This window comes from Strigops habroptila, chromosome 6, assembly GCF_004027225.2.
Source record: "Strigops habroptila isolate Jane chromosome 6, bStrHab1.2.pri, whole genome shotgun sequence".
NCBI classification, from domain to species: domain Eukaryota; kingdom Metazoa; phylum Chordata; class Aves; order Psittaciformes; family Psittacidae; genus Strigops; species Strigops habroptila.
Window position 1 is genome coordinate 60,432,616 of NC_044282.2, and position 12,897 is coordinate 60,445,512.

At 40.7% G+C, this 12,897-nt stretch overlaps 1 protein-coding gene across 3 annotated transcripts in view; it reads left to right on the plus strand.

Moving 5' to 3' along the window:
• Positions 1-12,897, plus strand: part of PINX1 (PIN2 (TERF1) interacting telomerase inhibitor 1) — a 63,019-nt gene that overhangs the window by 15,169 nt on the left and 34,953 nt on the right. The gene's annotated exons all lie outside the window — the stretch shown is intronic.

Genomic DNA, 12,897 nt, shown 5'->3' on the forward strand with positions numbered 1-12,897 from the left:
TACACTTGTTAGGCAGTGTACATGGCAAAGTACATAAATTTTGCTTGATCTGAGAGATCCATAAATATCCAAAGTAAAATTTGACATTCAGTAGCAGCTGGCCAGTCTCAACAAACTACTCTTATTTCACAAGAATTCGGAAAGGCTGAGCAGCTGCAAACAGAAGATTCAAAGATGGCTTGAACACTCATAAATATTTAATGAGAAGACCATTTCCCCAACATTGTGTAATGAGATCAAGGTTTGTGCTAGCATTTATTTTACTTTACTTATGTATTCATTAGAATTTTTGCACTTGCAGAGAATAGACTTACTATTTTGAGCAATATGGATGCCCCATTCCTGGCAGTGTTCAAGGCCAGGTTGGACGGGGCTTTGAGCAACCTGGTCTAGTAGAAGGTGTCCCTGCCTGTGGTAGGGGGGATTGGAACTAGATGAGCTTTAAGGTCCCTTCCAACCCAAACCATTCTATGATGATTCTGATTGGTATATAAAATAGCAGACTTATACTATGACATGACTATCATATCCAGAAAAATGCTTTGGAAAAAATAACATCTGGAAAAGCACAAATGAATATATTGCAAGAATTGCTGTGTTGATTCGGAGTTCTCTGACGTCTCTTGTCCAGAGGGAAAGATGGGGCCTGAAATTCAGTAGACATTTCTGAACGTGTTTGACACCTTGCTCTTTGTACAGTGCTCTTGAAAATTCTGTAACTTCGCAGTAGGCCACTGTGAACTTTGGGAGGAGTAGGAGAAGAATGATCCTGGATAGTGGTGAAATGGATGGCTGTGTGAATGCTAGGTGGAATGACAAGGGAGTTTGTGAAGAACAAATAGAAATCCACTGGGGATTCTCCCCTGGATAAAACTCTTACTATAAAATAATATTTCAGTGGGGTGTCTTGAACAGTTTGAAGGATTTGGTCTTGCCATTATCCCATATAATGTTATAATTTCGGTGAATCTGCTGTAGGTTTTAAAGCTATTGATAGCTTTATTGGTGGCAGAGAAAAATGTGGTGTGTGTTCTGAGTACTGTTCTCTATAAACTGCAAAAATACTGTTGCAGCTGATTAAACTAGGAAGCTAGAAGAAGCTTAAGAACTGTCCTGTCTTGTCTGCCACTGTGAAAAACAGTATGAGCCTTTGTCACAGAACACATGGTTTGGTTTGAAAGGCAGTAACTTTGGGGTAGACCATCAGTCATAGCAGAACCCATCTTAGTTTATTACTGTCTTGAAATAAGCATTTGAGGACTTCAAGTCCATGGGAGTTGTCAGAGGTCTCAAATGCTGTAGGTAAGCTTGCACCATCAGAGCCCCTTTGATTAACACTTTTAATCACGTGAATATGCCATGAATCTACTTCTTAGCTCCCTTGCTGTCAGATCAATATGAAGCAAGACAAACTGCGATTCAATGCAATCAACAGTGCTATGGTTAAGGGAGTAGATTTTGCCCACCCATGAGTTGTTCCGCATAGTTGGTCTTGATTCCTCTTCAAGTCCCGCATCTTTTGAAACTAAAAAGATAAAGTTTGGAAAGTGCTGTTGCTTCTCCTGGGACCTTACCCTGTAGAGCATTTGTTCTTTTCTTGATAGACACTGCGGATCACGTGCATTTATGGCTGCCTATGAAGGTTGTGTCAGTTTGTGCATGCTTCTGCTGATCCCTTGACTGATGCAGTGGTTAGCTGATGGCTACTGTGCAGATTTACATTTTCCCCTCACTGAACTGTAAGCTGATGGTTCAAGGTTCTGGCAAAAAGTCACAGACTGTTCCCTGTTAAGCACCCACATCTCCACAGGCAGGAGGTAATGTAATTTGGAGCTGCATTGTTGTCTTCTGGCTACCGTCTGCTGTTAGGCAGCAACAGGGAGAGAAAGCCAGAGGCAGCACAATTGCTTCCCCCACCCCGTTTTCTTCACGGATCAGAGATCTGTGGAGTTTGCACAGAACAAAAATGCGTTGCTCAGGCTCTCCAGCTCTGAGCAATTTCATTTCATCGCACCCATGAATGCTCATGATCCTTTTCCATCATGTTCCAGGGCCTGGTCCTTAAGGTGGCACAAATGGAACCATCCTGTGAGGATTTGCAGTACTGTTCTCTCCATGTGTTTGCATTCTGGTTTGAAATCCCTAGGCTCTGGGCAGTTCCCTGATGTGGCAGAGAGTGCACTAGAAGAGCAGGAAAGTGCTGTCATTCCCCTGGAAGTGAGTTGATCATTTCTGTTCCTGTGCAGAGATAATGTAGGAAGAGTCCTGGTGTTCATCAGAGCCCTGGGGTATGCCTTCAGGCTGTGGAAGGCTGCAGTCCCTTTCAATTGCAGCTCCTGCAAACGTTAGTTGTATGCTGCTGACCCTGTTCAAAGTAAATGAGGACAGTTGTCATACTTACATAGGTGCTGGCACTGCTACTGTCCATTAATCTGATTGCAGGTTTCCAGTTGTAAGAGGTACAGTTTGAGAAGCATTCAGTATTGATTTGGTTTGAACTGAATGGCTTATCCTCAGTTTGCAATAGACTTGTCATTCCACTCTTGACCTTTTGACAAAGATACTCAGCATAATTCTTTTTCCCATATTTCTAGTTGTTTCAATCCAGGATCAGAACCATCTTGGGTATAACTTCATGGAAGAACTTCATAGAATCATGTGATTACTGATATTGGAGGAGACCTGGAGGTCTCTAGATCAGTCACCCTACTCAGAGCAGGGTCAAGTATAGCAAGTTGCCTTAGGACCTTGTCCAGCTGAGTTTTGACTATCTCCCTTCCTTAAAGCTTCAACTTTAAGCCTGTGACAAAGTTCAAGATGGATGAAATAGATCACTTAAGGAGCAGAAGGTGGGAACATTTTGGAATGACAAAATGCTGACGCTGTAAATGGACTGAGTTAGGTGATCATTTGCAGTTCCAAAGGCATCAGAGATGGTGAAAGTTATGTAAAGGTTTAAGGACGTACGCCACTGATGGCATTATGGGCAGGTTTTTCATCTGAGAGAGTTGCAGAGCTTCTCTTATGCCTAAGAGCTGTTGTACCCACAGGCTTTGAGCTTTTCCGTTTTTACAAATAGCCTAACATGCAGTAAATCCTTGCAGTGATGTTACATTGATGCTCATCAGCAGTGTCATCGTACTGGGTCTGGCTGTTTGGCTGGTGTTATACCAAACAGTTCTTAAAGATTAGGAAAAGGAGGTGGGGGGGAAGCAAAACCCAGGAAACTCCTTCTGTGCTTATGGTTGAATGGAAACTAGTGGAAGGGCTCAAGGCTGAATGAATTGGTCTCTGGACCAGGGAGATAATCCTGGCTCTTCCGAAGTGTTTGTCAAAAATATGTCACCTCTGAACTGCTGCTGTGATAACCAGTATCTTAACAAATCAGGTATGTCACAGGGTTGCTGTTCCAATTTGTCACATTCAGTTGTTTCTAGTATGGTCATTAGCAATCATTTTATGCTCTTGTCCTGTGGAGTAGTTCTGGCAGAAGATGTTTTGTCCTGGCTTAATCTGAGCTGTCTTAACTGCAAAGCTGATCTCAGACTCACTTTTTAACTGCCTCAGTAACCTAGGACTGATCTGGCTAATGGATCTTTTCTCTTGTTTCACATTGACATTACTGCAGTAAGTGGGGATGTTGAAATTTGAATTATCTACCTTATCAAAGGAAGAGGGAGTTGACTAGAGGATTGTAAAGATTGCAAAAGAGTGGAATTGCAAAGGATATGGAAGGAAATGCTCTTTGCCCCTGAGGGTTGAAAGGAGTTTCTCTAGAAGTACTAAGACCAAGATACTAGTTAAAGCTGTTGTTTTGATGGTTCTGAGGTATGTGTTACTAATCATAGGCACTTGCAGCCTTTAATTCTCCTGAATGTTAAACATAACGGGATTTTTAAAATTATTATTATTTTTGATAAATCTTACGTCCAACTAAAACCTCCTTAAGAAACTGTGCAGGGACCTTTGTTTAAAAAATAATAATAAAAACAAGTGAAAAAAAAGAACATGGGGGAGAAAACAATGGCTGGTCTTCAGAGTGGACCTAAATTGAAAACGTCTGCAGTTTTTCCCAGGGAGAGTAAGTGATCGAAAATATTGAATTGTAATTATGATGCTCTCTGGAGACCTGCAGTGAGGACCTGTTTTGCAGGGTAAGATCTGCCAGACTTTTTTTGCCCCTACTTTCCCTCTGATTTTCTCACTTGCTTAGAAACACTGGGAGCTGGAGAGACAGAAAAACAAATTCCATTAGTTCCTATCTGCTTGAACTTCCTGGAACCCCCACTATTTTTTTTGCTTCTCAGAATTTCCTTCCTCCATCCAGCTGTGTTTCCTGATGAAGCCTTATCACTGGAGAAAATGCTTCTGAGTGAGACTGAGGATTTGGGAATGAGTTACAGACAGTCCCAACTTGGTTGCTGAACAACATGATTCTGGCACTGATTTCGCTTTGGGGGCTGGGGGAGTAGTTCTGATTTGCTCATGCATTTGTAATAACTCTGTTTCAGATGCATAAAAACCAGAATGTTTTGCATCCATCTCACTTCCATGTCTCAGGCCATTCGATGAGTAATCTGCTTCCTCCAAATTTTTGTAACTTGGACATAAACCTGCGTAAGTTCCCTTAAACCACCTAATCCAAGTAGCCTGAAAGTCTCAAGTTTGTAGTGATTTCTTCCGTGTTAGTCATTAGAAATGTAACTATCCACCCTGTTGCTTGTTCACTTACTTTTTTTTTGTAATCAGGAAATTGTCTTCTGACACATTTTGCAGAACTTCCTCAACTGACTTATATTTCCCAGCACTTATCAGAAAAGTATGTTGGCTAATCTTAAGGGACATAACTGAAAATCCATTAAAGTCTGGCTCTGCCATGGGCTTACTGAAGCTATGGGTAAACTGAAATAAATCCCTATGCCTCAACTTTCTCTCTGCAAAATACCAATCATGATACTGATGTTTGTGGGGTTTCATAATTGTGACTTTTGGGCAAGTTGCAGGTTTACTCTGCTGGGTTTTTACCTGTGACAGAAGTCTCTGTTGCAGAGGTAGCATATAAATTAATTTGCTGTTTCTTTTTTCCAGCAATGTAAGGGAACAGAAAGCTGCAGAAAAGAGAAGTTAGATAAAAATTAACTTAGGTTTTTCACCTTCCTGCTTTGGAGACCACAGCTAGCATGAGGTATTTGGGACTGAGAAGAACAGAAAAAGGACATCAAAAACCTGGGGAGAGTCCAAAAAGATTTAGTGTAAAATGGGTGACAGGGTTAGAGGGCATGTCCTAGAAGGAGAGAGTGGAGGAACTGGATATGTTCATCTCAGAAAAAAAGGCAGAAAAAGATGACCTCTCTGCCTATAAATATCTGGGGGTCGAGGGAGGGAGGAACAGAGGAAGGGAAGGGATAGTAATCAGAGTAGGCAAAAGCCAAGAATGGTACTGGGGGTGAGAACTTCAATTAGAAAAAGGAAGACACAAGCTTACTCTTCAGCAGGCTTCCTCGCAGTGATGTCAGCGGGGCAGTGGAAGAGTCTCCTAAGGGAAATCCCAGCTCCTTAGTAAGTGATGCCAAGAAAAAAAGTTGAATTTAACACTTTTAGACCCGCTGCAGTGGGCACAGATGAATTGGTTTGGGTAAAACATCTCCCAACAAGTCATTCTGTGAGCAGCTCCAGCACTGAAGCTTGGTTTCCTGTGGTTGTGTTGTGCTTGGATTCTCTGTGACTAAGGAGATGAGCTCATGCTGAAATCCCTGTCCATGTGCACTCTGATCTGTTGGCCTTCTCTGTCCAGCTGCCTGTTGTAATGAAATATTTTAAAGTCTTAATATCTTTGAAATACCTTGAGCTTCTGCTAGGGTGGATTAAAAAGTTGCTGGAGTGAAAGGAGTGCATGATGTACACAAATGTCTGGGCAGAAAGATTGTGGAAACTTTGCTTCCTTAAGAAATCAGAGTAAAAATGTAATTGCTGTCAGTGTGTTCCGGAGGAAGACAGTAGGAAAACACTGAGATAGTGTTTTTAACATATTTCCTTCTTTTTTTATTATACATTTATTGTCAGAGAGAAAAATTGCATTTTAAGAGCAAGTTAATTTGTACACTACCTCTGCAACAGAGACTTTGGTTACAGGCGAAGAAACCCAACGGACTACGCTTGCCACTTGCCTAGAAGACACAATTGAGAAAACCCACAGACATCAATATCATGATTGGTATTATTTTGTAATTAGAAATTTGGGGTTAAAATTTAGAACTGCATGGTGTTTATTCCTGTATATCACTTGATCATTTCAGAACAGAACTGTGTAATGTCTTGCATGCCATTGGGAAGAGTGAATATAACATTTTGCGAAGAACCAAGGCAAATGAAAACACAGGTGACAAAAGGTGGGATTTAATCCCACACGCCTATGGGTAAAAGACTTAGGCGTCTTCTTTAGACTCCCTTCATAGTGATGATGGGGCTTTGAGCAACCTAGTCAAGTTGAAGGCATCCTTGCCCGTGACAGAGAGGTTGGAACTACATCAACTTTAAGGGCCCTTCCAACCTAAACCATTCTAGGAGTCACAGGTGCCCAAACAGATGCATTCACTGTCTTCAGAGATGGTGAAGATACATGAAGCCGAAGCTTTCCTAGGGATACATGCCTCTTCAGAGATCGTAGGGGACATCTAAGTGAGGTACATCCTGTCCAAGAATGAATATTCTGAATGTATTCTGTTTCAGTGTAAAGCATTCCTGTAGGCATGTTATTACTGCTCAACCCTCTTGACCTATTCAGTTCTTGTCAAGGCTGTATTTTTAAATACTTTTTTTAAAGTTGGTTGATGGGAAGAGGCAAGTGACCTAGTAGCAAAATCTAAGAAGCAACATAATGGTGCTTTTACATGTTTGATATCTTCAGGAACCTGCTTCTGATTAGAAAGGTTTCTGTCAGCCTCTTGTTCACTGCTACTTTGACCAGCATGTCTTACTACAGATTTTTAGAGTTGATGTCTAGAAAATGGTAACACTCAATTTAGTGGCTTAGTTCTCTTTGACTCAGATGGGAGCTCACTGTGTTCTGCAGCATCAGTGTTGCAGGAAATCATTAGGTTTTGTCTATTTTGCTTTTTCTTCTTGACCAAAAAGCCCCAAAGCCAGCAGTTAGCAGTACAAGGCCTTTGCCCATGCTTGAGGGGCAGGCAGGAAAAGCTGGTGACACAATCTCACAAGGAGAACAGCATGGCAATACAGCTGAAGGGCTAAATGTATCTTTGGTGTACACAAGTGGTACAGGTAGAGCAAATCTTCTGGCAGCACATACTAACTGTTGCTTTGAGCTGGTAACTTGTATCACCGTATATAGCAAGTCAGAAAAAACAGTGAATTAGACTGCAGGTGTTAATTTGGGCCATATTTTTATTACTTCTCCATGCAGATGAGATTGTTGCAGGAGCACTGGTAAAAATTTCTTTACCCAGCATGGTGTCCTAGCAGTGCTTTTGATAAAAGAAGGAAGAGCAAAGTATTGATGTTTTGTTGCCTATTCTATAAGCACCTTGTTAATCAACTGAGGATAAATTATTGCTGTTCAGATATCAGCAGATAGGGAGATACCTCCTCTTCTCCCTATCTGGAAGAAATGGTGCTTTTTCTTCTCTCTTCGTTGGAGAAGAGTCTTGTCTCTAGTGTTAGTTCCTTGGGGGGGTTGTTAGGAACAGAAACAAAACTGGGGGGAGCTCTTTTGATTAATCTTCTCTCCTTCCCTTTTGGTCACTGCTATAGGCTTAAAGAGCCGAGTTGGCTTTAATGTGTTACCATTAGAGACCGTGCATTAGTTGGAATAAACCATCATGCCTCACAGTGAAAAATATCCCTTGATTGGCTAATTAATCAGTCAAAGGGGAATGACATGGCCCTCGGCTTGAGGGACTCTGCTGCACAGATAAACAGGTCATTGATAAATGGTTTACGCACAAATTCATATATCAAGAAAACTTAGTCATTTTTTAACTACACTTTGTGTGAAAGCTGCACTGCATTTTTGGAGGTGTATTTTTGCTGTCCTTGCTTTTTGCATTGCGGGAATTTTTAGGTTGTGAAAGTTTTTGAGAGGAAAAGCCCAAACAGAACTTTGTTTTGATTTTAGTTTGCGTGTCTTCTGAATTGTAAAAAAAACCCTTAAGGGTATTTTTTTCCCCCAAAGTGAGGGGATTGTTGTCATGGCTTTGTATTGAGATAGAGTGGGTATCTAATCAGAACGGCTTACAGCTTTTTGTCATTTAAATACACTGAGACTGTTCAGTGGATTGTATCTAGTCCTCAGGCACTGCATGAACAAAGCTGACATCCATAAATAGGTCTAATGAAATAATAGGGGAAAATATATGAAGTGAGATGCAAGTCTGTGTTGGTGAAAGACTCATCTTACCTAATCCAGTTAGTACTGTTTTTCAGCATCTGTATGCTGAATCTTGTCATCTGTATACTTTGTAACACCTTATCCTGAAAAGATGGTTCCCCAGTGGGATTATTCACTAGAGAATTTAAAAAGAAAAAAGGGAGGGTGGAATACAGCTCTAAATTAGATGGCATAAAAATGTGATCCAGAACTGCTCTTACACGTGGAGTGTGTAAATAGGGTTAAAGCAGTGTGATCATGTAAGGAACCATAAAACTATAATGTTTGGCATAGCTGCTTAACTGGGTGCACAAACCAAATCCTAACCTGCTCCTTTCTTTCTTTTTTTTTTTTTTTTCTTTTTAAACTGTGTAAACTGTGAGAAAGTTATACACCAATACCTAAGAATATGGGCTTGGCTACTAGGGAATCAGGTTAACCTTATCTTTGTCATGTGTAATCCCTTCCTCTCAAACAGCCCTTGTCATGAGCCTGAGCTTTATAGAACAGCTTTGTTTTGTTTTTCCTTTTAAAAATATTTGTCTGATCAAAGAGCTTACTTAAAAAAAAAAATAAAAAAATCCACTGCAGTAGTTCAAAACAAGGAAAAGTACATTTTTTTGATCCTATCATAACAGGATTTGTATATGGAAGTGTGAACTAAGCAGGTGGCTTCCTGTTGATTTTAAAGCCAGGTGGACAAGTTCTTGACAACGAGTTGATCTCGCAGGCTGCTACCTGCCCTGCTTTCCCTACTGTCCTCGTGCGGGAGTATGCTGCATGCTCTTTCCTTCTGCTGGTGTAGCACAGAGCCAAGGTGTGATGGTCCTTTTGCACAAAGGAGCTTATTCCTCTGTGTACAAGGAGTAGGGGTAGTTCGAGATGGCATTTGGAATTCATGTCTTGGAATAATACTACTATGGGAATAAGAGGAAAATAGTGGCATGTGTTCTCTCTCAGAAATCAGGGAACTGAATACATTTCATTACTAAGGCGGCTGCTGGATCCACTCAGATAGCCTGCAGGAGGATTGGATGTTCATAGCACAGGCTTATTTTTGCTGACTTTGAGTTATTAAAGGGTGTCTAACCTTTCTCCAGGGGTGTCTTGATTTTGCCTCATCAAACTGGTGATGAAACTGCTAGTTGGTTTGGATAGATTTAACAAACCAGAAGTTGGAGCAAAATAAATGATTCAGCCAGAGAAAGTGCTTAAAATCAAAGAAACAAGCTTTTCCACTTCCAGTCCAGTGTTGACTTCTCTACTGAATTGTTCTTTCTTCAGTTGCTAGCAGTTGCTTTTTTCCTCTCTAGTTTGGAGAAGTGTCTAGTGCTGGAGTGTGCCTAAATGGTAAACTTCTCCATCAGGGAGAGTGTATGAAGTGTATGAGAGTGTATGAAGCACTGCCTCCTCTCTCTGACTTCACTTCAGCTGCCTGACATGTTTGAAAAGTTTGCCAATTTGAAGTTAATTTGGGCACATTTGAGTTTTCTGAAAGTAATAAGACAGGGTCAAGAAATCCATTGTGCATGTTTTTCTATACATCCACAGCTTCACTTTACAAACTATCATCAGTCCCAGTGTGTTTCCTTTTAATAACTGTGGTATTGCCTTATATATATAGGCAAATGTGACCTGCTGACTAATCTCACTATTTCGACCATCTGCTAATAACTGCATGTACCCCTCAGCTAAGAAAATAGGAAGACAATCATGGAGAAGATGATCATGCCATGGGATAGTAGGTACCTTCCATGCTCTGTTTGCTTTAGCATCATCTTTAAAATGATATGTCTGTTGCCAGTATCTTGGCGATGATGGCTTACTGTTCTCCAGCACAGAATACTTTGGGGGAAGGACCTCAGATTTGATGTTGAGGATGAATATTGCCCAATTTTGATTGCTAGGGCAGAACGCATGTTGTTGAGAGGAGGGAGCAAGGAAGGAAGGGACTTAACAGCTGTAGTAAGCAACAAGAAAAGGCAATGAAGAGGAGCTCAAGCAAACCCAAGTTTTGCTGAGTTGGAAGGCATTTGGGTACTGTCCTGTACAGATTCTGAAATTTCTGTGCACGTAACAGTGTCTGAACTCTTCCCTGCACTGGATTAAGGGATGTGACATCTGTCTGTTGTGCATAGTTTGTTCTTTCTCTCCTTCGGGAAAATTGGTTGTGCATTCAGGTGTTTTGATTTGGCAGACTCTCAGTAACATGAACCCAGTGGGTATTAGTGAAGACAAGTTGAAGTGTGCTCTGGCATTGGAGCAGAAGATGATGCTGTCTATGATAATTAATTTCCATGGAAGTTTGTTGTAGTCTGTGATGGACCTCTAGAAATTTCTGCATAGATAGGTTTTAACCTGCTGGTGGAAAATGTACATGTCCCTAAGGATGCAGAATCACCAGGGGTGTTTTGATGACCAGCTCACTCTTACCTCAGCTGAAGTTAAGCACTAATACTTTGTTGGATGGCCCTTACACTGAATTTTAAGCTCCCATGAGAAGGGCTAGACTAGGGATAGTAGATGGGACAGAGGCTGGGAAGTGTGGCTGTCCACAGGGTTGAAGAGTTCTGATAATTCAGTTCATTATTGTTTCTCTTTTGCTGGAGTTTATTTTAAGTCTTCTCTGTTCTCACCAGAAGCTGATTTCTTCTGAGTGCTGGGACATGTTGACAGCAGCAGAACTGAACCCAGCTCAGGCTAACTAGATCCTGTGTCACCTGTGTTACAGGTTCTTTTTCAACAAATGAAGAGAAGATCAAAAATATTATCTGCCCTAAAATCCTGGTTTCCAGAATATTGAAGAATTTAAATGTCACTCAGTACTTCAGTACTTGAAAGAAAATTATTTATTCTCACTAAGCTTGGGAGAAGAAGAAAGTTACTTTAGTACTGCGATTTAGTCAAAGGCTAATGCTGATTAGGAAATGCTTTCTAGTTCACAGAAAATACGATCAATTTTCTTTGGAAAATTTCTAAAAAAAAAAAAATTTTCATTTCAGATAGTCACCTTGTATGTTTTGCAGTGAATATGTGCAGTTAGAAAATAGGAATTACCACAAACACCTTGTTGCAGGCAAGCGCAAGCTTGCAGGTGCTTTTTTATTATTATTCATTAGACCACTGTATCTCATAATGGAGTAAAAATCTTAGATGAGTAAAAAATAATCCCATTTTAGTTACTTTTTATTTCAAGTAACCCATTATATATATATATTTGTTTGGTGTCTCATTAACATGAATATGGTTCATATATTTCTTGGAGAAAAAGAGGAACAGTGCAAGTGATTAAGCAGGAGTTTTTTGTTGATTCTTCCCACCTCTCATCTCCTCCTTTAACTCTTTAACTGTATTCAAAAAACACCTTAGTCTGTACCAAACACTCCAGAGTGCCTGGAACACTTCCTTGGTTTAGCTGTTACTGAGTAAAATAACTGTAAAGTCCTCTTGGTAGCAGTAGATTTGGAATTTCTCTACAACTGCTATTGTTTTAAGGCACTAAGAAATCTGGTATGAAAAGTGTCGTAGCAAGCAGTAAAGACAACGTCCTGAATTCTGTTTTGATGCACAGTAGTATGCTACTAACTCTATATGCCCCTGCTGTCACATTCAAGCAAAAGCTGTTTCCCCCAACAATCCTCAAATTAGAGCTTCAAATCTTTATTTACTTGCCTGGCTGAGCTTGTCCCAGTATCAGCTCTTTCATCAGTCAGTAAACAACACATTTAGCCCAGTGGGGTATGAAGTTTTTTAAGTCCTTTTCTATGTGCTCAATCTGTCTGGTAATGGCAGCAGTTCAAAACTTAAATTGTCCCATGAAGACCACCATAATAGTCTGCTTATATAAACCTTTTGGTGCTACTCAGCTTGAATCTGGGACAGTGATATAATCAAGCACATGACCATCGGGTTATCCCAAATTTGCTTCTACCTTAAAACGTTTCTTCTCCTCCTCCTAACTGAAGAATAAATGTTTTGTGGGGAATGATCCAGTGTTGGCCAAAGTGACATAATTTCAGCCTCTTGGATCTGTGACTGCTAGTGCTGAAAGCTTAGGCATTCATTTACATTTCATCTTAAAAGCAGTGAGAATGCCGGGCCAAACTTTGAGGTGATGAGAGAATATTGTGTAATCTTACACGTCAGCAAGCGACTGGAAGAGGAAGTTTTTTGTTGTAACTTGCACACCAAGAAGTTAGAAGGCAATATAGCCCTATTTTAACTTATGCCTTTTTAAGCCTTCTATTAATTGCTGCTTTTAAACTCCTCTCTCCTAACCTCTTTCGATTTGAGCACGATTTGTCTGTAGAGGACATCACCCCACAGTGGATCCTGGGAATGTGGCTCAGGTGAGGCACAGCCAGCCTGTAGGCAGGGCTCTTTGGTTTGCTTTCCTGCTCGCATGCTGTGCAACCTTGGGTCAGGTTACTCTCTCTGCATCCCAATTTCACAATCACTAAATCTGGGGATGATTTATGTACCCCACGTAGGTGGTATTAGCCTGATTTGTG